We start from the raw sequence: 25,159 nt of genomic DNA, 5'->3' as shown, positions 1-25,159 counted from the left end.
GAGAGGATTAGCATAGATATTGAGCACTCGGCAGAGTCCAACGGCAGAAAAACATTGTAGACTTCGTTACGGTTTCCACTCCTCTCATTTCTCTTCTCTTTCTATTTCTCTATCTATCTCTTTTTACCTTTTCAAGTATCTACCGATCGTCGATCCAGTTCTCCCCCTATCTCTCGCATTCTCGATAAATCCTCCGAGTTTCCCATCCTGTTCGATGCAAATCCAGCGTAAAAGCGCGCCTTTCCCCACAACCATCTCCCATTCCTCCCCTCCGTCAATCCACCCATCCACCCACCCAACCAACGAACCAAACATCCACCCACCCCCGTTACTATCGTCTAGGCGTTACTATCATCTCGCGATTTTTCGAGTTCCCGTGCCAAACCCTTTACTAATATTATTTTTCAACTCGATCTTTTACATCGATCAGTCGCGAAGAACGCTAGACAAAAAAGGATAATAAATAAAGCCAATAAGATTGGTAGAATTTTCCTCGAGACAGTGGATTATATTTTTTTTCTTTTTTCTTTTTTTTTTTTTTTTTCTTTTACTTTCTCTCTCTTTTTTTCCCTTCGAGAAAATGAGATGGTTTGACTATGGGAGATTGGAGGAAAAAGAAAGGAAGAAGAAATAACTATAGTCGAGTTTCGAGTTTATTCCTTAAGGTGTATGAAACTTAGAGCGAAGAATCAAATTGGCTCGATAAGAATCGCCATTTATTTTTGAACGGTCTGTCTCGACGTTCTAATTTGCTGACTCCGAAACGTTTATCTTCGTTTCGTTGCGTTTCGTTTCGTTTCGTTGCATTTTGAAAATAATTTGCAATGTATTTATATCTACGAAAGAGACAGACGCGATCGTCCTTTTCGATTAACTTACTTCCAAGCTTACTTATTAACGAAATATTAAATAAGTAATCAACGTGCGAGGAAAATTATATTATATTAACGTCTCGCCTGTAAGAATCCACGTAATCGGATCAAAGCGAATTCAAGAATTAAAGCGTGTTACGTTCGTAACAACTTACGTAACTTCGTTATCCCGGTTGTAGAGATAAAATGAAAGACGTTCGAAATGACATTCGAAGTTCGTTCGGGTCGAAAATGATTTAAAGAGTGAACGATTAGAATTGTTTGAAATGGACGTTTAATTTTTCTTCGCGAGTTCTTTTTCTGTTTTTTTTTTTAATTCTTTCCTTTTTTTTTTGTTTTTTTTTTTTTTTTATGTTTAAACGCTCAAACCACAGGATTAAATACCATTTGATAGATTAAGATTAAATATCGTCGTAGGCAATCACGCAGATGTACTTGTGACTCGTGAAATCTGCTGGAGGATGTTGAATCGAAACCTACGGCTGTTAGCCAATTATTCCATTTCTCTATTATGCGTTTTCCAAAGTCCACGGTTATTCGTTGTCAAATCTATCGCGAATTCTTCCCTAATGTGGAGATTAGAAAGAAATTCGAAAGTAGCATCGCAATTATATTATACTTCGGAATGAGATACGTAAAGATTTAAAAACTCGTATTACCTATGAATCTTATTTTTTCTTAAGGACATTTTTCTTTTTTAACTTTAACAATTCAATGATTTATTTATCATCTTCAATTATTCTACTATAATGTTAATTATTATTTGGTTTTTTTTTTCTTTTTTTTTTTAAATAGACGAAATTTTCGGTAGAGTGTCTGGTAAGAAAATTATTAATTTTCTACTCGGGGAAGTTGAAAAATTTATTCAGGAGACCGGCGGACTGACATAGAGACGATGAAAAAAGAGAAGAAGAGAAAAGGGAAGGGAAGGTAAAGGAAGGGAAAGAGGTTGCTCCAACGTTGAGCCCTTAAGATCTCTGAGGATAATAAGTTTGTACGAGAACCGTGACTCTCCTTCTAAGGCAAAATCCAAGAGCCTCCTCGCCAATTTCCTTCTCGACTAATGCGCGATAACGTCTCTTGGAAAATAGCACGGACTCGACGTTTCCAAGGTTACCCTGATAATTTTTCTATTACGATAGATTAAACTCCTTTTCGCAAGAGGATAGTTCCACGTGTACCATTTTCTCATTTACAAAGCATTTTATTTTTTATTTACGTGAAAGGGTAGGGAACGATATTTTAAAGGCTTTCTTTCTTTATCCTGAAAAAGTCCATGGTTGATCGTCACTGGAGACGAATTAGCACGGTCTCCATTATTTAAATTCAGTGGATATAAAGGAGGGATCAGGACTAAGTCGCACTCCGAGATATTGGCTGCCGAAGCCCGCCAACGAGTCTTCATCGGTTCCTTTTTTGAGAGGAAAAGAAGAGAAAGAGAACGAGGTGATATTCTAACGTTGAAGACGTTTGAGACGAAGAAAATCTATCTAATAAAATTCCGTTCGGTCCTAGTATTCGTACCTCTATGAACGGCTTTAGAGAGAGAATAGATCGAAGGCAAATAGGCGTCGTTCTTATATTATTCTTTTGAACGTCGCTATTCCGATAAAAGTCGCCGAAAGGAATTCTCGAAGTATCTATTCGTCATCGTTGAGGATATCTGGATATCGAGACCGAACGATTCGTCGTTTAAAGAACGAAGTTATAGAACGTTAGAAAATGTTAAAAAGGAAAGAAGGAAGGATCTACAAACTAACTAGGATTTACAACGAAACGAGAATGGTCTCGTCGAAATAATTGAAAAACGTTGTATTCTCTACATCTTTACACCCTCCTACCTATCCGCCGCCTGTAGAAAAACGTTATACGCTAACAGCATATCCGACGAAACTTTTTCAGCATATTAACGAGAAACCGGCACGGTTTTCTTCCGCATAGAAGGAAGGCGAACCGCAGAAAGGACCGCAGCAGTCGTTTCTAAAGCGTGCTCGTCCGAAATTCAACGGAGCACTCTCGAGCCACGCGATTTTTATTTAAACGTCTTATTTACACGAGACTCAATTCCAGTTGGTGGTAGAGAGAAAACGGTGTTCGCGTTCCGCGACCTGCCCTTCTCTCTCTCTCTCTCTCTCTCTCTCTCTTTCTCGTCTCTTGCTATATCAACCACGAATTCTTCCTCTTCTTCTTCTTACTCTTCTTCTTTTCTTTTCCTCTCTCTTCCCATCCTTCGAATTTTGTTTCAACTTCGTTCATTATTTTTCTTCTGTATTTTTTTTCTTTTTTTTTCTTTTTTTTTTTTTATTTCACGACGAATCCTCGACGACTCGTCGACGTCGACGAGAAAAAACTAAGACACGAAGGAGACCATCTGATTAGAGACAGTCAGTTTGTACTTCCTTTTTTTCTCTTTTGACGGATTTTCTCATCGTTGAAATAAGAAAAATATCGATCACGACGCGAATCTCTCTCTCTCTCTCTCTCTCTCTCTCTCTTTGTGGAATTAAAAATAGTCTATCGGACGATCGTGAAATATTATGTAACATAAAGTTTGATACGTCAATGTTTCATATCTACTTTAAAGCTTTTATCAATCATTCATATCAGCCGTCTTAGCCATCGGTTTAGCTTAGTTAACATTTAAATTAGAATGTTCACTCAACCGCTAATATATTCCAAAGTACATCGTAGGGGCTAAAGTTTCAATGCACACACGGAGTACAAAGGCCGAATTTCTAAGCCATTAAATACTAGGAAATTTCTATTATTCGAGTCATTACCACCGAGTCGTTCTCCGGTTCTACCTTCGAATGTTCATAATAATTTCAATTTGTTCATCAAACGAAATTGTTAACATCGGTGACAAGATTATCGACATTTCTTTTTTTCTTTTTTTCTTTTTTATTTTATTTTTTTGTCCTACCTCTCGATATACCATTTCATTTATCCTTTCAAGATTTATTTTTATTTTCTTTTATATTTTCTTTCTATAAATAAGACTGGAAATGCGAAAACGCGAAAATCCAAAGAACGTTTACGAATGTTCGTCTAATGTGCGATATTTCGACGACACCATGGAAATCCAAGGGATGCGTTCTCGAAGAGGATAGGAAAAGCTCTGAATGCACGAAATAAGTCTCCGCAGTGCGCTTTGCGTAGCTACTCTTTCGAGGAAAGAGGAAAATAGGTGGTCTTACTAGTGCCTTTAACTGGAGCAAAGCCAGGAAATAGTGAAATTGATAAAATTTGCCAAGTGGAGCCGAACGCTTTCGTACTACTTTTCCTTCTCATTCTCATCCTCCTTCGTTCTCCTTTTTCCTTCTCTTTTGCTACATCACTGGTTCCTATCGTAGGACAATAATCTTATTGGGTCAACAAGCAATCTCAATCGATTGACAAATTCTCCACGAGCAAAATTACACGGCTAGTTATCGTCATCGTCATAATCATTTTTAATTCGTTTCTACGATTATCTTTTATCAAGTATTGAAAAAATTTCTATCCCGCTTTCTTTCATCTTTTCCCACGATAAAACTACGTTATGAGAACAGCTTATTTTCTTGATCAAGAGAAATTAATGATTAAAGTTTTGAAAGAACCAGGTAAGTAACTACAAAGTACAACCAATGGGGAGGGGCGGGGGGTTTGCTGTTCTTACCTTGAGAATTGTGGAATAATTCTGACGAAAGGAGGATGTTTTTTTTAATCAGCGATGCTCGACGCTTTCTCCGGAGTAGCTAGTCGATCGCGTGTCAGGATCATCCTCGCTGAAAGACGAGAACAAAGCTCGATGAAAGGAGAAAGGTTTTTCATCGGGAATCGATGGCACGCTCACGTACCTTTGGAGCAATAAAGGAATAACGAAGAACGGACAAGGCGAGCATAAAACATACCGCTCTACTCTTCCTCGAGCTCGAGAACAATGCCAACTCGAAAGAAAGAAACATTGTGGCAAGTTCTAGCGAGCATGAATACGTATACACATAGAGTTATGTATACGTATGGTGTGTATATATACATATATATCCTTCCTAGGTATATATATATATATATATATATATATATATATATATGTATACAAACCGCGCCTGTGTTTTTTTTACCGTGCTTTATCGCGCTTATTACACAACGCGAGAAGATTCTCACGCGTGTTGCGTGCGATTGTCCGAAACTCCTGCCTATTCCTAAACACTCATACAAACTCTCAAACTCGTACTACACTTTCTTTCTCTATTTTACTGCGACGTTGGCGGTTTTCCTCTGGCACGTGGAGTGTCTAATGGCGAAACGGGACTTGAACGAAACAAAAAGAAAAAAAAAAAAAAAAAAAAAGAAAAAAAGAAGGGGAAAAAGAAGAAAAAGGATCGACCACGGTAGAAGGAAGAGAGCAAGAGAGAGGACGAGAGACTAAGAGGGAACGAGGGAAAAAGAGAGGAGGGTGAGTTGCTACGAACGAGCTGCCCGTAATAAGCCGCCCCTAAAGAAATTATATTTTATGATTGCCGCAGCATTTAAGCCGCCTACGGTGCGATGCACTCGCGCAATTATTCCATGCATTCTAAGCTGCGATTATGACTACCGGATTCTCTCTCTCTTTCTCTCTCTCTCTCTCTCTTTCTTTCTTTTTATTTCTCCGTCTATTTCTCTTTCTCTTTATTTTTATCTGGCCCAGCTTGCCCGCTTTTTCCTCTTTCGAACGCCTTCCCATCTTATTTCTTTCTTTATTCTTTCGTTTCTTAGCTTTCCTATCTTCTCGCAATGTTTCTTACGAGAGCTTTAGGGATTCCCATCGTTCCCTTTTTTCTCTGCATTGTGTTCCCTTTTTTTCTTTACATCCTTGTCTCTTTTATATAGCAGAAAAAGATTATATCGGAACGGTGGTCGTTGTATATCGCAGTCGAAAATGAAAAGTTTCATCATTTCTTTTGAAAAATTTAATTTTCATAGAATTGAAAATGATCTTTATCTGCTGGCAATATGGCACTCCCACTGGATGGATATCGACAAGAATTGTAAAATATATATCGTAGAAGATTACAAACGTCACCATGATATATATATATATATATATATATATATATATATATATATATAAAACTTTTTGTATTTCGGTCGAAAAATGTTTTGGGTCTGTCGTAGAGGAGGTACTATTTTAAATTTTGCAAAAGCATCGCTCGGTTTCTTCGCTTTTGCACGAGGGCTTCGGTGCAAGTAAAACTGGGTATATGGCTTTCTGTTGTAGTTTTTTAAGAGAGAAATATTTCTCTCTCTTTCTCTCTCTCTCTCTCTTTTCCCTTTCTCTCTCTCTACACCTGGTCGTCCCTGAACACGCGTATACGTACGTATTCTACGTGTTCGCTTATGACTTTGGATCCGTCTATGTTTTATAAAGTGATAAAAAGAGCGGCATGTTGTTCTTCTATGTCACTTTTCTCTTTTAAGAGGGAGAAAAGTCCAAAAACTTTTGGCACAGTTGATGTTATTAATGCTTGTATAAAAAAAAAAAAAAGAAAAAAAAATTTACTTTGTCCGCGAAGAAGACCATATATCTGTCTCTTATCCTGCTTCTTTTTATTATTATTATTATTTTTTTTTTCCTTACTTCATTTTTTTTATTGTATTTATTTCTTTTATATCTCTCTCCATTTTATTTTACTTTTTTTTTCTTCTCTCAAGTTCTTATCGTCCAACACGAGCTATAGGGAATCAGAAAGAGCAATATAGATATGGATATATATAGAGAGCGTGCAAATGAGCAGAGGATGAAAAGAAGTGGTCGCTATTAATTAACGTCTAGCAACTAGCGTCTACTTTATTAATAAAGATTCTTACGAAGAAAATGCACGGTTGCAAGCTTACTTTTTGCCACTCGATTTCCTCGGTGGTTTTTCCTTGAAAGGTAAGAGCACATCGGTCATCCGCCATGTTCTCAGGTTCTTCAGAAGATAATAGATAATAAAAAATATGACCCCCTCATGTAGAATTAACATTGAAAGAACTAGCGAATTAGCTTCGATGATAAATTATTAAATCTATATACCTCGTAATATCTTCCTTTATTCTCTCCCAATAAGAAAGACATTCTTTTCGATCATTATTATCTATCCATCTACCCATTTAATCTATTATTTGTCTATCTATCGAATATCGAGTTTTCATCGAAGTGAAAGGTAAAAGAGAACTATTTCGTTACGTTCGTTACGTTTAGTTCGACTTCAAAGAAACCACCGACTAATTATCGGGGAATCGATTGGGGATCGGCAAAAAAATAGTCGGATCAGTGTCGTGTCTTTGGAAAGAGCGTGTTCGAACGATCGATCGGATCGGATCGAATCAGAAAGAGAAAAAGAAAAAGAGAGAGAGAGATAGAGAGAAAAAGAGACAGATTTTACATCGAATTCCTCTCGTGATCCAATTAGCGTGATTCCGATTGATTTAAAGGCAACTCCGTTCCGACTCATCCTATCTTCCTCTCTCCTCCCTCCCTCTTTCTCTCTCTCTCTCTCTCTCTCTCTCTCTCTCTCTCTCTCTCTCTTTATGGAGGACGCGTCGGCCTTAGCGGCACTCGAAATCCCCTTGGCGTAACGCGAGTAGGTACTTTTGTTCTTTTTCTATTATTTTCCTATCCCTTTTTCTACTCTTTCTCTACGTTCTCGTACCTCCTGGTGGCACTTTAGGTAGTTTTCAGTAGCACTGGGAGAGTCGTACGTTGAACCTTCCCCGCACTCGGGAACGGTTTGTTAGGAAAGTTATTGGGATACCGAGACGTTATCGAAGCTCGAAACGAACGCGCTCCGGAAGACTTTTACGATCGGTCAGTTTATCCTTACGTGTCTGGACAACGGAGCAAACGGATCGATCTCTTCCGCGACGTGCCTCGAGCCTGATGAGTCGGCGCACGTGATCGAAACTAAACCTGTGTTTTAACTCCTTCTTCTTTCATACGTTTCTACCGGGCTACCCTGTATTTATGGATAATTTTTCTTTTTTTTTTTTTTTTTTCTTTATTTTCTTTTTCTTTTTCTTCTTTCCCTCTCTTCTCCCTTCTCTTTTTTCTTCTTCTTCCTTTTTCTCTTCTTTGTCAATCTTTTAACGCAAGATCTTTGGTTTTTTTTCTTTTCAACGCTCGAACATCTCGACGCGAAAGTGATGACGATAAATAAAAATACACCTTGAATGGATCGTTAGAAATATTAGATAATAATTAATTCAAATAAGTCTATTTATTTCATTTTTTATTTGTTCTCTCTTCTTTTTCTTTTTTTTTTTTATTTCTATCGTACTCACTTACTACGATGAAATATATTTAAAAAAAAGAAGGAAAGAAAAAAAAAAAAAGAAAATCTTCTTGCGACTGTGAAAGAAAATGTAGGTTGAAAAGCAACGTGCTAATGTTTCGTGCGCAAGTGAATAGGTGCTTTCTCTTGAAGATAACGTCGCTACGGTCTTGGCCTTTGATCTATTCGCGCGATCCAATGCCTCTAGCTTCTACCTTTTTCTTTCTCTCTATCTCTCTTTCTTTCTTTTTCTCTCTCTTTCTTTCTCTCTCTCTTTCTCTCCTGACGATCGTGTTCCGAGTCAAGATTCTCGGCCCTTCATGGTCAATGAACCGTATAGTAAAGGTTCTCGTCAACTCGAAACGATCTTTAGGAATGTTCAGAGTGTCGTCCGATTTCTCTCATTTTCTCTTCAAACGATATTGTCATACATCCTCCTTTATTCTCCAACGTGTTACGTGGAGAATTCTCTCATCGATTTCATCTTCTTGAGCTTTTTTTCTTCTTCCTCTTCTTTTATCTTCTTTTTCTTTTCTTCATAAGTGATATCGTTTCGCTGAAGGAGAAGAAGATCCAACGTTTACCTCTCGTGGTTATCAAAATTATGTTGCGATCGTAGAAAGATCTCTCTTTCTTTCTTTTTATCCTTTTCATGTTTTCGTAGAGATAGAGATAAAGAGAAAGAAAGAGAGAGAGAGAGAGAGAGAGAGAAAGAGAGAAAGAGAAACGATATAAAGGAGTATCTACTTGGAATGAGGTCGAACGTGCCTCAAGTCCTTTGGCGAGAGCTCTCGTTCCTAGAACGAAGACGATGACGAGCGGATGGAACGTCGGAACATCGCGAAAGCTCGGTCCAAGTCAAACAATAATCCGGAGTTATCCGGCGAATCGTAGGAAATATTACGGTAGCCTAGGAACGGAGTTTGAACGTATCGTTGGAGGGTTATGAATCGAAAATGATCTTTCCTGGCTTACGTTTATAACAAACGAATATAATAAATATAATAATTTGTTGATTATTGAATTGGCATAAGTACCGTGACAAATTTTATCGTGAAAACATCCTTAATGTATTTTTCGTTAAAGGCGATCGATAAAAGAAATAAAAAAAGAAAAGAAGAAAGAAAAGAAGAAGAAAAAGGAAGAAAAAAAAAAGAAAAGAACGAACAAACACATAGACGCGAATACAAACGTAGATGAGGTTTCGTGCTCGCTTCGGGATAGAAGCGCGTCATCGAAGTGTTACCCACGAGAAAATTGCACTTTGCGATCTGAAATTAAAGCTTGTTGGTGCGTGAACCGGTACTGTAAACGATTTCGAACGGCCATGGGATTTATAGCACGCCACGAGAGGGCCTCCATTAACGCGGACGAAGTCTCCGTTGAAATTGTCGAGTTGGTTGCCCTAACCTACTGCTATCGCACTTTAGAATTCGTACCTTTACCAAGGATGTTCGCGTTATTTTGAAATTTCAACGTTTCGAAATAACATTTTTCGTTTATCAAAAAGACGAAACATCGATAATTCTCATTGAAATAATCAATATTAAGACTAATGAATTGATTATAATAATTTTGATTAAAATAATGCATCTATTATTTTCTTTTTAAGACTGTAGTTACTTTTTCTTTTAATGAAATAATATATTCACATAATGTATCGTAATTGGTTACATCCGTCTCATAATAGGGACTTTTATCTTAGATGATAATTGATTGAAGAACGAAAAAAAAAAAGAAAGAAGAAGAAAAAGAAAAGCACAGAAAAAGATAATCACGTCTCGCAAATACATACATCGTTCGTAGGATGATTTTTTGAACAAAAAAGAAAAAAAAAAAAAAAAAAAAAGAAAAGAAAAAAAGAGAGAAAGGGAGTAGGTAAAGAGAAAAGAAAAGAGAGAAAAAAAAGAGAATTAAAAAGAAAAAAAGAGTACGCAAAGCCCATAAAGAGTAGGACCGTTTGTTCTACTACGTTTTTAGAACTTAAAATCGATTCGTACTCTGCAAATGGAAAGCACCAACCATCCGTTTGATAATCGTGCTTCTCTAATTACTCCGTTTAATAATCGTTGGTTCTCGAAAGAGCATGAGAGAAACAGAGAGAGATACACATACAGAGAGATCGAGAGGCAGAGAGAGAGAGAGAGAGAGAGAGAGAGAGAGAGAGAGAGGAGGGTCACAGAAGGACACAATTTGGGCGAAATTACGGTAGCAAGAGGAACGATCGAAGAATCGAGTTCGATTAATTCGATCGTATAGCCGTAACGCAAAGCTACCGTCGATATCACGGCCATTTAACGACGACGTTACGATCGAGATTCGGATTTGCGAACGAAATGCAATTTTTGCGATCGAATTTCATGACGCAGATAGAGAGAGAGAAAGAGAGAGAGAGAGAGAGAGAGAGAGAGAAAGAGAGAGATAGAATGAGAAAGAGATGGAATGAGAAAGAGAGAGAGAGAGAGAGAGAGAGAGAGAATAGTCCGGGGCCGAGGGCAACATTCTCGAGTTTTCGCGCGTCCACGAGTTTGCGTAGCTATTTGCGCGTCCTCGGGTGTGTGTTTACTCGAGCCCCGCTATGGCGCGCGTTGGGGCTCTTCGAATCGCTCCGAGCGATTTAACTCTCCCCTTGTTATATCCACTTTGACCCGGTCCCGCGATGTTTCGCGAAACGCGCGTTCCAACGGATTTATCGGAAAATGAGACCGCCAGAAAAGATGGCGGTCGAAATGGTTACTCGCGGTCCTATCCTTTTTTTTTTCTCTTTGTTCTCCTCTTTCCTTTTTTTATTTTTTACTTGTTATTTTCCTTTTTTCTCTTTTATCCCCCTACCCCGCCCCTTATTTTTATACCCTCCAGCTATCCATCATTTTCATTCAGACTTTATTTCATATTTTTCACCAAATTTATTACCGGTGAATACATTTCTACCAGGAATTATAATATACTCGATTGTATTTACTCTTTCTTTTCTTTTCTTTTGTTTCTTTTTGTGATTTCTTTCTTTCTTTCTTTTTTTTCTTTATTTATTTATCTTTTTTCCATCTTTTTTCTCTCTTTTTCGTTTTCTCGTTTTTCTTCTTTTTTTCTCTGTTTTTTTCATTTTTCTAGAATTTCAAAGTTGAAAATCGTTATCTCGGTTGCGTTAGCATTATTTCCCGTTTGTTTCGAAAAAGCTCCCGCGTTTATATTCATAACATATGTATATATATATATATAGCTTTGTAACATGCGAGTGTATACGTTTTTTTGTTCGAACTCGAATAAAATTTAATATTAAAATCCAATCCTTTGCATATCGGCAATGAGTTAAAACAAGGACTATACCGAATAGATATCAGCCGATGGATGATACAAAAAGTTTTTGTCAGAATGCCAGGAGGGTATCGGTTATCGTTCCTCGTTTCTTTTATCATAAAATTTCGCGAGTAATCGACGAAATTTTTGGAGGTGAGGGGGGTCTGGGAGGTATGGAATTGGTAGGCAATGGGCTAAGGCAGAAAAGGTTTGCCGAAAAAAAGAAAAAAACAAAAAAAAAAAAACAGTCGCGAAAAGCATGGGCAAAAGGAGAAAGAAGAAGAAGAAGAAGAAGGAGAAGAAAAAAGAAGTACACACGTACAGAAAATAAAAAAGAAAAGAAAGAAAGAAAATGGTAAAAGAAAAAAAGAATAGGAACAGGATGTACGAAGCGATACGTTGCGGGTGGAGACGAAGAATGTCGAGGAGGAGAGGAATTTAATTAAAAACAACGAGAGATAAATTACAATTTTAAAGGTCCTGCAAATGGAGTGGAATGTCCAATAGTCGGTCACCCTACCGGAAGAAACCGTGGTCTTCTCTCTGGTTAGGACGGTTGTAAAACGGTCGACTACTACGAGACATCGAAATAAAAATGCGAGGGGATACTTCGGGAAAGCGGATAACAGGGAATGAACGATACGCTTGGAGAAGGAAGAACCGATGGTTGCCCGTTTCATCGATATCACGTCGACTTCGTTTTTCCGACAGTTTTCTTTCTTTCTTTCTTTCCTTTTCTCTGTTTCTTTCTTCCTTTTTATTTTTTTGTTTTTCTTTTTTTTCTTTTTTCTTTTTTTTTTCTTTTTGTTTGTTTCCATTTCGCCCTTTTCCTCCTTTCTCCTTATTTTTCTTTTTCACTTCTCTCGACAAATTTTACCGATTAATAATAAATCGAATTCGCTGTATTCGTAAATATTCGAAATGTCGTTTAAAGTACACGGGATCTTGATTTTCAAAGAACTGTTAAAAAGTATAGACGTATGCGAACGAATGGAAAAACGAGATTTATCGGCTCGTAATGGTTAAATGCTAAAACGAAATGTACGAAACGATCGTATAATCTCCATTTTATTATTAGAGCTTAACACGGGACATTGGTTTCGCACAATTGAAAATAAACTATCCCGATGGTGGTCGTGTATACTAAACGATCGGGTTTATTCGTACGTTGATATTTTTTACGCATGATCAGTTTATACATTGGGCATATGTGTTTATTAAAACCGAGTTCGCATCGATGAGATAACGGCAATATGTTTCTAGCATTTTCTGAAAGGATTATCGTTTCGTTTCGTTAATTGTAAACAAGCGATCTAAATACTTTAAACAAATTCTTCATGATCCAAACGAACATTTCTATAACGTCCCGTATTCGTTTGCACATGGAACAAACGTCTTAGGGAGAAGTTTAGAGACGTCAACGATATAAATTCGATTTTACGTTGATGTAAAAGCGATTCAACGACAAATACTGTCTCGCTATTGTTTCTATACGGTAAACATTGGAAATCGATAATCCTACGAAATCAGCCGATTGTTTGGCGGTATTGCCAACGGAACATACTATCTGACAAATTTCAAGTGCTTTCTAAATACATTACGTTGATACAAGTTCTGAAATTGTATTCCCTTCTGAATGAAAAAAAAAGAAAAAAATAAAAGAAATAAAAAAAAGGAAGAAAGAAAAAAATCGATTCGGTTTAGATTCGAAAGGAAGAAAAAAGAAAAGAGAGAGAGGGAGAGAGAGAGAGAGAGAGAGAGAGAGAGAGAGAGAGAAAAGAAAAGAGGATTTTCAGCGTGGAACTAAATACGTGGAATGAAACTAGATCGAGTATGAACGTACCGGATGATGGCATTTAAAGATAGCATTAGGAAATAAATGCGCTCGCGCGAATTAGTATCTTTAAATGGTAAATATTTATTGAAGCAACTCGATCGAAGCTTCAAAGCGAAAGCGGCTTTTAAAGCGTGCAGATCGTTACAACGTTTGTATGGATTCGGAGTACGTTGAGTAAATACGTCCAGTAACGTTGTTTTCGGATGGATTTATTTTGTCTTTGTCGATCGGTCGATCCGAAGCCGATGATTGTTCTTTATGCGTGTCACGCATACGAGAAAGAGAGAGAGAGAGAGAGAGAGAGAGAATAAAATCGTTTTATATACGTATGCATATATACGAATGGTGAGAAGGAAAGGATAGAAAAGGATTTCTGATAAAAAAAAAAAGAAAAAAAAAAAACAGAAAGAAAAAAAGAAACTAAAAATTAATAAAATTTCGCAAACTTTTCTACAATAATATATAAATATAAACGAAAGACAAGAAGATAGGAAGGAGGCGTATCGAAGAATCAAGGGGGTATTATCTAAGCTGCGCGTATTCCGCAACGATTACTTCATTGTTTCGGAGGACACGTTGGGTGGGTTGAGTGAACGCGGCCAACGGAACCGTTGCGGTTCAGGCTTAGCAGCTTGCGCTCGCACGAAATTCCATGGGCGCGGAAAGCTGCTAATGTTAATTCGAAACAATAGCTCGACGGTTGCCCGAGTTCGTACCGGAGTCGGACTGCCGCATCGCCACTAACGTACACTTAGAAATATAAACGTGTCCGTATACACGTGTGCATAGTTATATACATTGCTGGTGCACTAACAGTGCCAACTAAAACCAGTAGCGGAACCGAGGGTGCGCGGCTGTGGATTCGCGAAAAAGCATAGCGTCGCCTGACGACGATGACGACTACGATTGTGACTACGACTACGACTATTACGACTACGACGACGATGACTGTGGTGGATGAAGAGAAGGAGAGAGAGAGAGAGAGGGAGAGAGAGAGAGAACCGCAGCACGTTTTGTTCTTCGTTCGCTCGTAAGCTTGTCGCTCTACGACCACCGAAACAAAGTGCATAGGAACGGGAAAGGCAGGGAGGTTATGACAAAACGTGGAGAAAGGGAAACAAAAAAAGAAAGAAAGAAAGAGAGAGAGGGTAGAGGAGGGTGAGAAGGGAAAACAGTAGCCACGGCATCGGTGGACCGAAGCTCTCTACCGGGGGAACTGGATGAAAGGGATGAAAAAAAGTGGGACGCGACCGAAAACCTACTTGTTTATCCTTATTTCGATGCGGCAACCGCATTCTGGAAAATTGTCGCATCGAGCTCGCTCGAGGGCTTTTTATTTCTCTTCGATTTTTACTTATCTCTGCTTCGTTAAGTCCTTTTTTTTTATTTTATGTACATATATATATAATCCTATTGTATCGTTTCATGTAGACCCTTTAAATAAGCTTCTTCGTCAGATCGTTCAATCCTAAAATAGTGAAAATCCGATTCGAAGAGTATACGATAAATGGATAAGTGTGTGTTTTATCGAAACGACAGAGCGGATATTTACACGAAGAACCAAGTGTTAATTAATCTTATCCGTAGGTTTGCTATTTATCGACTTCCCGTCTAGTATCGGCTTTCGGAGGTTAATGCTTCTTCTAATAAAACATTCACACCAATCGTGTGCATTCCTATGGATTATCCGTGTCGTTGTCTCTTGCATTCGTTTCCGTGTATAAATAAAACTCGAGTAAATATTACAAGAGAAATACACACGCGGAAAGATAGGGAGAACTAAAAAAAAAAAAAAAAAAATAATAATAATAGAAAAATAAGAAGAAGAAGGAACTACTTTTACGTAACGATTTTTCGAAAAATATCTATGACAAATCTATCGAAAAATCTAAGACTTTGGGGAGTTAAATCTCACGTACCCATTATTCTCAAAAGACTATTCGACGGTCGTGTAAAACGAGACGCTCGTATTTCATAGATTTAACGGTACACCAAAGACCTTATCTCTTATAGACTATCTCATAACAATATAAAATACAAACTTCTCGTTAATCGTGCTTCGAACGATCCCGAGAGCCACTTCATCCCCACTTTCTCATCTTATCGTTCCTCTCTATCTCTCAGAAACTACGGAATATAATGTGTAACACATACATAGAATTCGTATACATGAATGCACATCACGCACATACTTGCTAGAGCCCGAATTCATGAACCGACAGTTTCAGACACAGTTTCACACGGAACATCATAATCGCTCATTTTCGATGCTACACGAAACAACGCTATTCTCGCGTTGATATGACCAAAGGGAGTAAATGTGCGTGTGTATGGGTGAGAGAGAGAGAGAGAGAGGGAGAGAGAGAGTGATAGAAGGGGGGTAGAGAGGAGAGATAGATGAGACGGAGAGTCGATTTTCCCTTCTCTCTCTCTCTCTCTCTCTCTCTCTCTTCCTCTTTCTCTTTCTCTCTCTCAGTGTCCGTACTTGCCTAGAGCCACACATAGTACGTAAACACGCATAGAGTCTCGTGCACACGTAGATTAAGCATTGTCGAGCCGGCCTGAAGCATGCAGATAAGGTGCAACGCATAGACTGCGAATGTTCGTACTCGTAGCAGTTTGCAAAGAGACCTGTGAAATGGCGGAAATCGGGCCGCGGGCTCGTTGGAGTTGGTAGAGGAGGTGGAGGGGAGGGGGAGGGGGAGGAGGAAGAGGGTGGATAAAAGGATACTTCACGTTCGATCGATTTGATGGAGTCTACAAAGCGTAAAAGAGAGAAAGAGAGAGAGAGAGAGAAAAGGGAACAGACTTTAAGAGGGAGATGGAATGATCGAGCTTTCGTAAAAATCTCTCCAATTGTTCCGTAGCTATTGCCCGTTCGAGAGCTTTCTATAATGGATAGATTGAAGAAGAGAGAGAGAGAGAGAGAGAGAGAGAGAAAATGTAGAAGATGGTAGAAGGAGGTAAGGCCTCTACGGAAAAATATTTGGACAAGCTTGTTTACCGCGGAAACTTTGAGCTTTTCGAGCTCTTACGAATCTTCAGAATCGTACATATCTCCCTTTTACAAGAGCACTCGAAGCAGTTGTCCGTGAGAGAGAGCACATGTAACTTTTCGAACCATTCGTACCATACGGAATATCCTCTCGAATATAAAGTGAAGTATAAATCGAGATTGGATCGAGACCCGATGCGAATTTTCATTTACGAAATCGTATTAAATCTTACGCATGTGCATGTATGTACGTACGTATATGTGTGCATGTGTATGTAAGTGTAATACGTATCTATGGAGACATTTACTTCTTACCTATGTATACATAAATAATCTACCTATATGTTAACTGTAACTATGATGTAAAAATATAATATGCAACAGGAGACTCGTACGTAAAGACACGATTTTAAAGGAAAAAGATGAAGAACGAGAGAGAGAGAGAGAGAGAGAGAGGGAGAAATAGAGAGAGAAATAAAGAGAGAAAGAGAGAGAGAGGAGAAAAGAGGAAATATGAAAGCCAGTACGCCGTTCATTATGCACGTTTGTATTGTCAACATCAGGATTCCTCGAGGCACAAAGGAACGCGCCCAACGAAATATCGAGTTTCACCTCAAGAGAACGGAAAATTCGTCGATTGTATAATCACAGTATGCTCTCGCCGATCGGATTTGCTTTTGTTTTCGACATGTCTTTCATTCCGCGTTCTCAAATTGGTTTCCCTTGTCTATAGTGATTCACCGTGTGAGAGTAACGCGTTCTATTGTCAATAGTAGAACACTAGACACACAGGGATGGTTGTCGTAGAAAATTAAACTTAAAAATTTAACATGATTTTTCTTTATTGTATTATATACGTTGTTAGTCAATTCAATCGGTAGACAAATCTGATGGATAAAAAAAATCTCTCATCTACGGGGCAAGGGATGACACTTCACAGGAATTTTTTTAAGTGAGAAAAAGAGAGAGTGAGAGAGAGAGAGAGAGAGAGAGAGAGAGATGGAAAGAAGAAGTATATAGAACGACGATTTATATAGGATTTAAGAGGGCGCATAATCCACGTTAACGTAAAACGCGCACATTACTTTCTTGATCTGCTCTTCTCGCTTTTGTCCTCTCTTTCGTTTTTCGTCGTTCCTTTGGACTCGTCGAGAACTTCGTGAAAAGATTTAATTGTAAGAATTTCGTTGCACCGCTTCGGACGGACCGGCTCGCTTCCATCCTTTTCTTCTTTTCTTTCTTTTTTCTTCTCATTCTTTCTTTTTCTTTTTTTCTTTTCTTGTTTTAATTCTCACCCTCCCAAACCGCTCCATCTCTTTTTCACGAACTTATTATGCTTCTTGTAATCCCATGCATTTAGGCTTATTCATTCATTCTCTTTTTGTTTGAATCGTAAAATACGTATTTACACGTACACATACGTAAGTACGTGTTGGTCCAGTAAGCGCACACATTTGCAAACGTGGCTTTTCAAATCGTGTTTTACGTTCCGTGAAGCCGAATGCTGTTTTCGCGATTTGCCAACCAAATTCGTCGTCGTTATACCGGCAAATCCGCTCGGCTTCTCATCATGTTATCTCGTATATTTCACTCCATGGTAATCAGTGCCTCTCTCTCTCTCTCTCTGTCCATATATATATATATATATATATATATATATATATATATATATATGTATATATATACGAAATATATATATATATATATCTTCTTTCGACGTACTAATTAATTATCAATCAAATTACTTTTAAGGATAATCCCTAAGATTATCAAGAGAGTATATATATATATACACATACATATTTCTTTATAGATTCATTTATGTCGAACTCTTTCGTCGAGAATATTGTGAACACTTTTATAAATTACAGATTTTATGTAGAACAAACATCGAGTCGAGCGTAAAATATTAGCTAGAAGCACCAGCTGTTGTCGTATAAAATTCGCCAGTTTTATCCGCATCTACATACATTGCAAGTAGTGGGAGAGCTTTTTTTAAATGAACATTTTATTCTATATTTTTTAATTCAAAAAAAATATATATATATATATATATAATCATGTCAAATATTTCAGTAATATTATTTATAATATTTGATTTATAAAGTTCGTGTGAAAGATCACGAATATATGAATTATCTTTGACGTAATTTGAAGAAACAAAAACAAAAAAAAAAAAAAGAAAAGAAAAAAGAAGAGGAAAATGAAACGAAATTGAAAAGAATCGATCGTTGAAAAAAAATCGAACTGTAAATCTTGAGTCCTTCGAAAGGACGTTTCTTGTGAACTCGTCGTCGTCGTCCTTTCTCGTTGGGCACTCTCAACTTTCCTTTACTATTCGTTCAACACCTTTAAGAGTACCTTCACCTGTACCTTCACTCGTACCTTATTTCTTTGGCTAGCATTCGATCGATCGCTCCTGGCAATTTTTGTGCTTCGAAAAATTGGATTCCGTTGAAAGGATTGCGCGTTTTGTCGTAGTTCGCATTCGACGAAGGCATCCGAACGATTTATATTTGCAACGGGTGTTAGCTCGAGCTAGTGTCGAGCTCACCGACAGCTTCAATGCTGGCCTCGGGCGACCTCGTAGCGTTTGCTGGCCCTTCGCTTCCTTTATCCCTTTTCTCTTTCTCTCTCTCTCCCTCTCTCTCTTTCTCTCTCTGCTTTTCATCCGCTTTCTATTTCTTTTTCTCACCCTTTTTCTCTTTTCAGCGGAAACGCTCGGTCGATTAATTTATTGCCCTCGGACCTACTTTCAACCTAGCAGTCATCTTTTCTCTCTCTCTCTCTCTCTCTCTCTCTCTCTCTCTCTCGTTTTTTCCCTTTTATTCCGTGAAAGTATAACGAGAAGAGAGAGAGATAGAGAGAAAATCCCCGTGCAAATTAAGAAAATTACCAACTTCCTTTATCTGTCCTCCATTTATTCCGATAACCAAAAATATCTTATCTTTTATATAGATAATTCTTTTAACATTGAATTTATCATAAAAACGAAAGAAATTTCAGTTGGGTTTTTTCTTTTCTTTTTTTTTCTTTTTTCTTTTTTTTTTTTTCTTTCATAGAAACACGATATATTTCGTTTTTGAGAGATTCGAGAAGAAAAACGTTTGACTTTCTTCTAACTGTGCGAAAATACGTACGGTGAGAAAGTTATGCACGCGCGTCACGATACCTCGTAGACTTCACGCTCGTAACGACTCCTTCTAGCGTTAAATCGATTTGCAGTTTGCTCGGTGATATTCTTTAAACCGCTCTCGTTTTGCAAGCTCGAACTTTGAATCCCTCCTTTTCCCTTTGCTCTCTCTCTCTCTCTCTCTCTTTTTCTCTTTTTTCCTTTAATATATGTATAAGAAAAGAAAGACGACGTACACGATGGCATCGTCGTTGTGAGTCGAAAGGAAAAGAAGCACCCGTTATAAAACTGAGATGCGCGGGCTTTTCAAATACTAGCACGTTGGAATTTGGTGTGCATGTGCACGTGCAACGTCTATAACGTTGGTGTATTCATTTTCGTTATACAGTATACCACGAGGAGAAATTCCATCGGCCTCGAGCCGCATTTTCCCTCGATTTCTCTAACGCACGCGATCCTCTTAACGTATAGGTAGATAGGTTAAAGGTATTCGTGTGTTAGCGTACATATTCTGTATTAGTACGCTACCTATGTACATATCTATGTATTTAGGTATGTATGTATCTACGTGTATATATATGAGTAGAAGCACCCACGCCACGGTGACGCGAGAGCCACGCGTAGCGGGAAGACCGCTTTATAACGCTTCATTCCGTGCTCCCTGTAAAAATGTAGACCGAGCTTGCGCCTCGATGAATACGGTATGCTTGCCTACCCCAGTGTTACTCTTCTATGTATAAAAGCAATGCTGAAAAGGAGTTTTAAGTTTCTCGCTCGATAACGCTCTTCTCTGTGTTATCAATTATATTCAATATTGTACCAGGAGTAATACTTTATGCGTGGTGCTTTTTATCATTTGAACTCCTCACTTCCTTCGGATTCCTTCTCTTTTTTCTTTATTTCTTTCTTTTCTCTTCTCTCTCTCTCTCTCTCTCTCTTTTTTTCCTTTTTTTTCTATTATTTTTTTCCACGCTATGTTGTTGATCTTTTTTTCACATATAATATTTCTTTCTTCTTTTATTTTTTCTTTTTTTCACATCGGCACATAGTTCGTTGACTATCCATATGTATGTATATATGTTGTGTGTGTGTGTGTGCACGTATATATGTATGCATATATATAATCCGGATATCACTTTTGACACACATACTCGTTAATTCCGTTGACATTTATTTCGTTCTTTCTTTCTCTCTCTGTCTCTTTCTCACTTTTCCCCTTTAAATAAATAAAAAAGAGATTGGTATCCTCTTTTACGTATATCCCTCAATCGATCATTTTTGTCGTACCGAGGACATGTCAACTATTTTAGTATTTACTAATGACGGAAACACTCTCCTTTTGCTATTTGTATTTTATATTCGGATAGCACGATTACAGTATTGATTCCACGTTTCATCGCGATAATCAATGAACGGGAGCGCGTTTATGGTGACGCGCTCAGATCGAAATCAATTCAGCGCGGCAGACGAGTGTCCGATAATTCGCCGGGTCAAACGAAATATTTTTGCAAACATGAGGGGGACGAGAGAAATGGCGAGAGGAGATGAAGAGGGATGTAGTGGGGATTGGATCAGATGGGATGGAATTGATGAGGGGAAGGGGAACGTAAAAAGCGAGGGACGGACGCGTCGAATATTTCCGTACGAGCTTGTGCACCTGGTTGCGTTATTTGTTTTTTCACTTTTTTTTTTCTTTTTTTCACTTTTTCGTATTCTCCCTCTCTCTCTCCCTCCCTCTCTCTCCCTTCCTCTCTCTCTCTTTCTTTTTCTCTTTTTTGCGTTTTTTTTTAGGATAGTCGAAAAATCGAGTTTCATGCCGCGAGAGGCTCAACGATGGAATTTGCTGTTCGATTTTACCGCGCGAACAGTATTTCCAAGACAGAGAGAGAGAGAGAAAGAGAGAGAGAGAGAGAGAAAATGCATCGGTATATAGTTCTCGTCTACGATCGAAATCGTTGAATCGCGTTGAATCTGAAATAGGAAGGGAAGAAAGAAATGTTGGAAGTTTTTCGTTTAATCGACCGATCTTTCTTTCTTTCGTCGGAATATTTTTTATTTTCTTATTATAAGATGTTTTACTTTATTCCGAACAAAAAAAAGAGAGAGAGAGAGAGAGAGAGAGAGAGAAGCGTAACAGGAAAGTTTTTAGAATCGAGACACTGTCTGCGATTTTCTTAGGGATGGAACGCTCATTGAAACAAATAAGGATTGAAATATTTTCATCGAATAGTTCTCGTCGATATTATTATTATTATTATTTATTTTATTCGTATTACGGGAGAATATCACGAACGATAACTTTTTTATTCGCACACGTACGTATATTATATACGAAAAAAAAGCGTCGGGGTCCTTGCTACGTGAAAATTACTAGCTGCATTTCTTCTTCTTCTTCTTCTTTTTTTCGTTTTTGATTTTCGTTTCGTTTCGTTTCATTTTCTTTCTCTTTTTTTTTTTTTTGTCGAAGCAGCGACAAGAAAAAATCTCTCTCTCTCTTTCTCTCTCTGTCCTCTTTTATTCCTCTTTTATCTCTCTTCGACAAAGCCTCGTTAACTCGGTCCGATGCTAACAAAATCCATAACCCGATCGGTTCACATAGACATATTCATCCACACGTATACACATACTCCGCACACATACTTTCTTCTCCATGCATAGTATAATAGTAGCGAGGTGGATACGCACAGGTACACGGACGAACGGTGATGGATTAGGCGTCGAGCTTAAATCGCCATCCATAATCTACGCGCACGAGCAACAAAAGAGGCATCGGTTGCGACCAAAGTCTCCTCTCTCTCTCTCTCTCTCTCTCTCTCTCCCTCTTTTTTCTCTCTCTCTTTGCTTGTTTACTTCCGATGTTCTGACACTTTCTCTTTTTCTTTTTTCGCTCACTATATATGCATGTGTATGTGTACGTATATATATATATATATATATATATATATATATTATATTTATATGTATATATATATATATATAAAAGAAAGAAAAAAATAGAAGAGGAACCATGAACAAAAGATACGAGAAAAATGTCCGTTAGCCTGGCAAATATCGACCCTCCCGCTTTGTATTATATTCGATGAGAATATTCGAGGGAGAGAGAGAGAGAGAGAGAGAGAGAGAGAGAGAGAAAGAGTGGACTTCATTTTTATTTTTCTTTTCCTTTCTCTTTTTGTTTTTTTCTCGATACTTTTTTTTCTTCTACTTTCTTCTTTACAAACGATAGATCAACGATTATAAAAGGGATCACGTTGATTAGTTTTTTCTGTTTTTATTTTTTAATTTCTATCAAAAAATTATAATCGATATTACTCGTTAACTGTGAGAAACGAAGATGAACGGGGATAGGGGGAAAAAAAAGGAAAAACAAAGAAAAGAAAGAAAAGGTATGTTACTTCGTCTTATTCCTTTTATCTTTTTGCTTTTACTACCTTACACGAAAATTTTGTATCGCTCACGGATCGACGGTGTAGTTCGAGTGTAGTATTGAAGTAGACACACCGTATATCATTGCCTTATTCCACAGGGAACCATGAAGAGTCAGCAAGGCGAACGAAATATGCTCCAACTTTCACGCTCCACAAGCGAAACGTAAATAGAAGTCCTGAACTTTTCACGCCCCATCTCGCGTCAACGAAGAGAGAGAAAGAGAGAAAGAGGAGGGAAGAGAGAGAGAGAAAGAGAGAGAGAGAGAGTGTGTGTGTGTGTGTGTGTGTGTGTGTGAATAAAAAGGGAGAGAAAGAATGAAAGAAAAAGATAAAGAAAAGGAGAATCGAACGTTATCGTGGAACATCTACGAAATCATAAAAGTTATCTCAACTTTTTGACCGACAAAGTCTATCGAATTCTTTCATACTTTTGATATATCCGAATGATCATGTGTATTGGTATGCACGTCTATGTGTGCTTTATAATAAATTTTCAAGGTAAACCACAGTAGATCTCACAGAGTAAACTTCGTGCAGACATTCCACTTTGCAAACGTGTACGTTGATTCTCGTGGTTTTATCTATTTCTCTCTCCCTCTCTCTCTCTCTCTCGTGAATTTTTCACGAACAATTTAAAAATCACCCACTATCCATCTTTCCATTTACATCGATCGGTCGCGCATCGTTTTAAGTATTATAAAGATAACAATCTCTGTTAGAGAAACAATTTCGTTGATTCGTGCTTTAGAACTTCTCAAACTTTAGATACTCATATCGTGTCTCGACATTGGAGATGATTGAATATTTGATCTGAAACTGAAAGCCGTAATATGTCTGTTTGAATCGCCTTGAAAACCGCTTTCCCTCCTTCCTTCCTTCCTGCTGTCTACTTGCTTGTTTGCTTGCTTGTCTTGTCTTGCCTATCTTCATCTTTTTCTACTTTTCTTTTATTCTCTCTCTCTCTCTCTCTCTCTCTCTCTCTCTCTCTCTCTTTCTCTTTTCCTCTCTTTCTCTCTCGCTACAAATGCGCTTGGAAAATTCTGTTCGCTTGTAAGAAGCACATAGTATCGCCTACTCTTATCCCTTTCCTTTTTCTCTCTTTTTCTCTTTCTCTTTTTATCTTTCGCTTTCTGAGTCACTGAATAAGAGCAATATTTTCAACGACAAGTACTTTCCTCGTCTTATCGATTTCTTATCAAGACGTCTTATAAATAACGTTTAACGAGCCGACATTCATATCGTCGTATGTCAACTTAACGCATCCGATTTTGTAGTATTCCCAATACGAAGATCAACCCTTTACCATTTGATCCAGTTCTTATCGATTGTTAGGATAAATCGATATAACTCTTGTCATCGTGTATCGCATGACTAAATTTACCTTTTCCGTTCTTTCCTATAGTCCGAGATCTTCTCGAAGGAATCTTTGATTTTTGCAGGAATAAAAGCTATCCCGAGAATTTATCCTTCGTAAAAGGAAAGATCCATCTCTCTCTCTCTCTCTCTCTCTCTCTCTCTCTCTCTCTCTCTATCTATCTATCTTTCTTTCTGTTTTTTTTTTCTTTCGTTCACGGCGATAAACCACAGGAAAAATGGCACAGGACGTACGGCTGGTTCGACGTTCCGTAAGACAGTAACGAAGTTCCCTCGGTACGTTATTCCGAACTTTTAAAAGTTAAAGTCCTCGAGCATTGTTACACGGACTCGGCTTGGGAAGTTATCCTGTCTCTGAATCTTGGAATCTCTAGCGGTTGGAAAAAAATTTATCTACGCTGAAAGAAAAAATCTTTTTTTTTTTTTTCTCTTAACATCGTCGTCGTCGTCGTCGTCGTCGTCGTTGTCATTAAGAGACGAACTTCGAGGAAAATTATTAGATATCTGCCCGTACTTTTGTTTTTTATACGATTTAAGAAATTTCTTTATCAAACGTAAAGATATAACAATCTTATTATTATATATTTCTTTGTCTTAATAATGTGATATTTAAAGTACAGTCAGCGTTAGAACAATTTTCTAATGTCTCTTTGATCAATAGAGTAACGGAGATATTTATGTATATATCTATGTTTGTGTCTATGCATGTATGGATTCGTTTAATCGACGTCAACGACGGCATAACTCCGAACCCAGTTAAGGATCTCTCTCGTCTTTCCACCTGCAATTACCTTTGATTTTCGCTGTAAACGTTATGTAGGTACATAGGTACGTCAGACTTTGTGTTGCTCGAGAACTTGACAAACTGCCTCGTTTGCTGCCTTTCTCTACCTTTCCTTCGTATACTATATACTTACGTATAGCTACCAATTCTCTCTCTTTCTCT

The 25,159-nt window shown here is 37.9% G+C and overlaps 1 protein-coding gene across 3 annotated transcripts in view; it reads right to left on the bottom strand.

Annotated features, from left to right (window-relative positions):
• The window catches only part of LOC124428213 (tyrosine-protein phosphatase Lar), a 488,512-nt gene that overhangs the window by 367,317 nt on the left and 96,036 nt on the right, over positions 1-25,159 (bottom strand). For 2 of the 3 annotated variants that reach the window (XM_046972045.1, XM_046972047.1), the window contains one exon: positions 4,531-4,639. The exons of the other annotated variant lie outside the window; for it this stretch is intronic. The gene's annotated coding sequence lies outside the window, so the exon portion shown is untranslated. The remainder of the gene's footprint in view (positions 1-4,530; positions 4,640-25,159) is intronic. 3 annotated transcript variants of the gene reach the window in all.

Source organism: Vespa crabro, chromosome 11 (assembly GCF_910589235.1).
Source record: "Vespa crabro chromosome 11, iyVesCrab1.2, whole genome shotgun sequence".
Taxonomy (NCBI): domain Eukaryota; kingdom Metazoa; phylum Arthropoda; class Insecta; order Hymenoptera; family Vespidae; genus Vespa; species Vespa crabro.
This window is presented reverse-complemented; position numbering and strand designations above follow the sequence as displayed.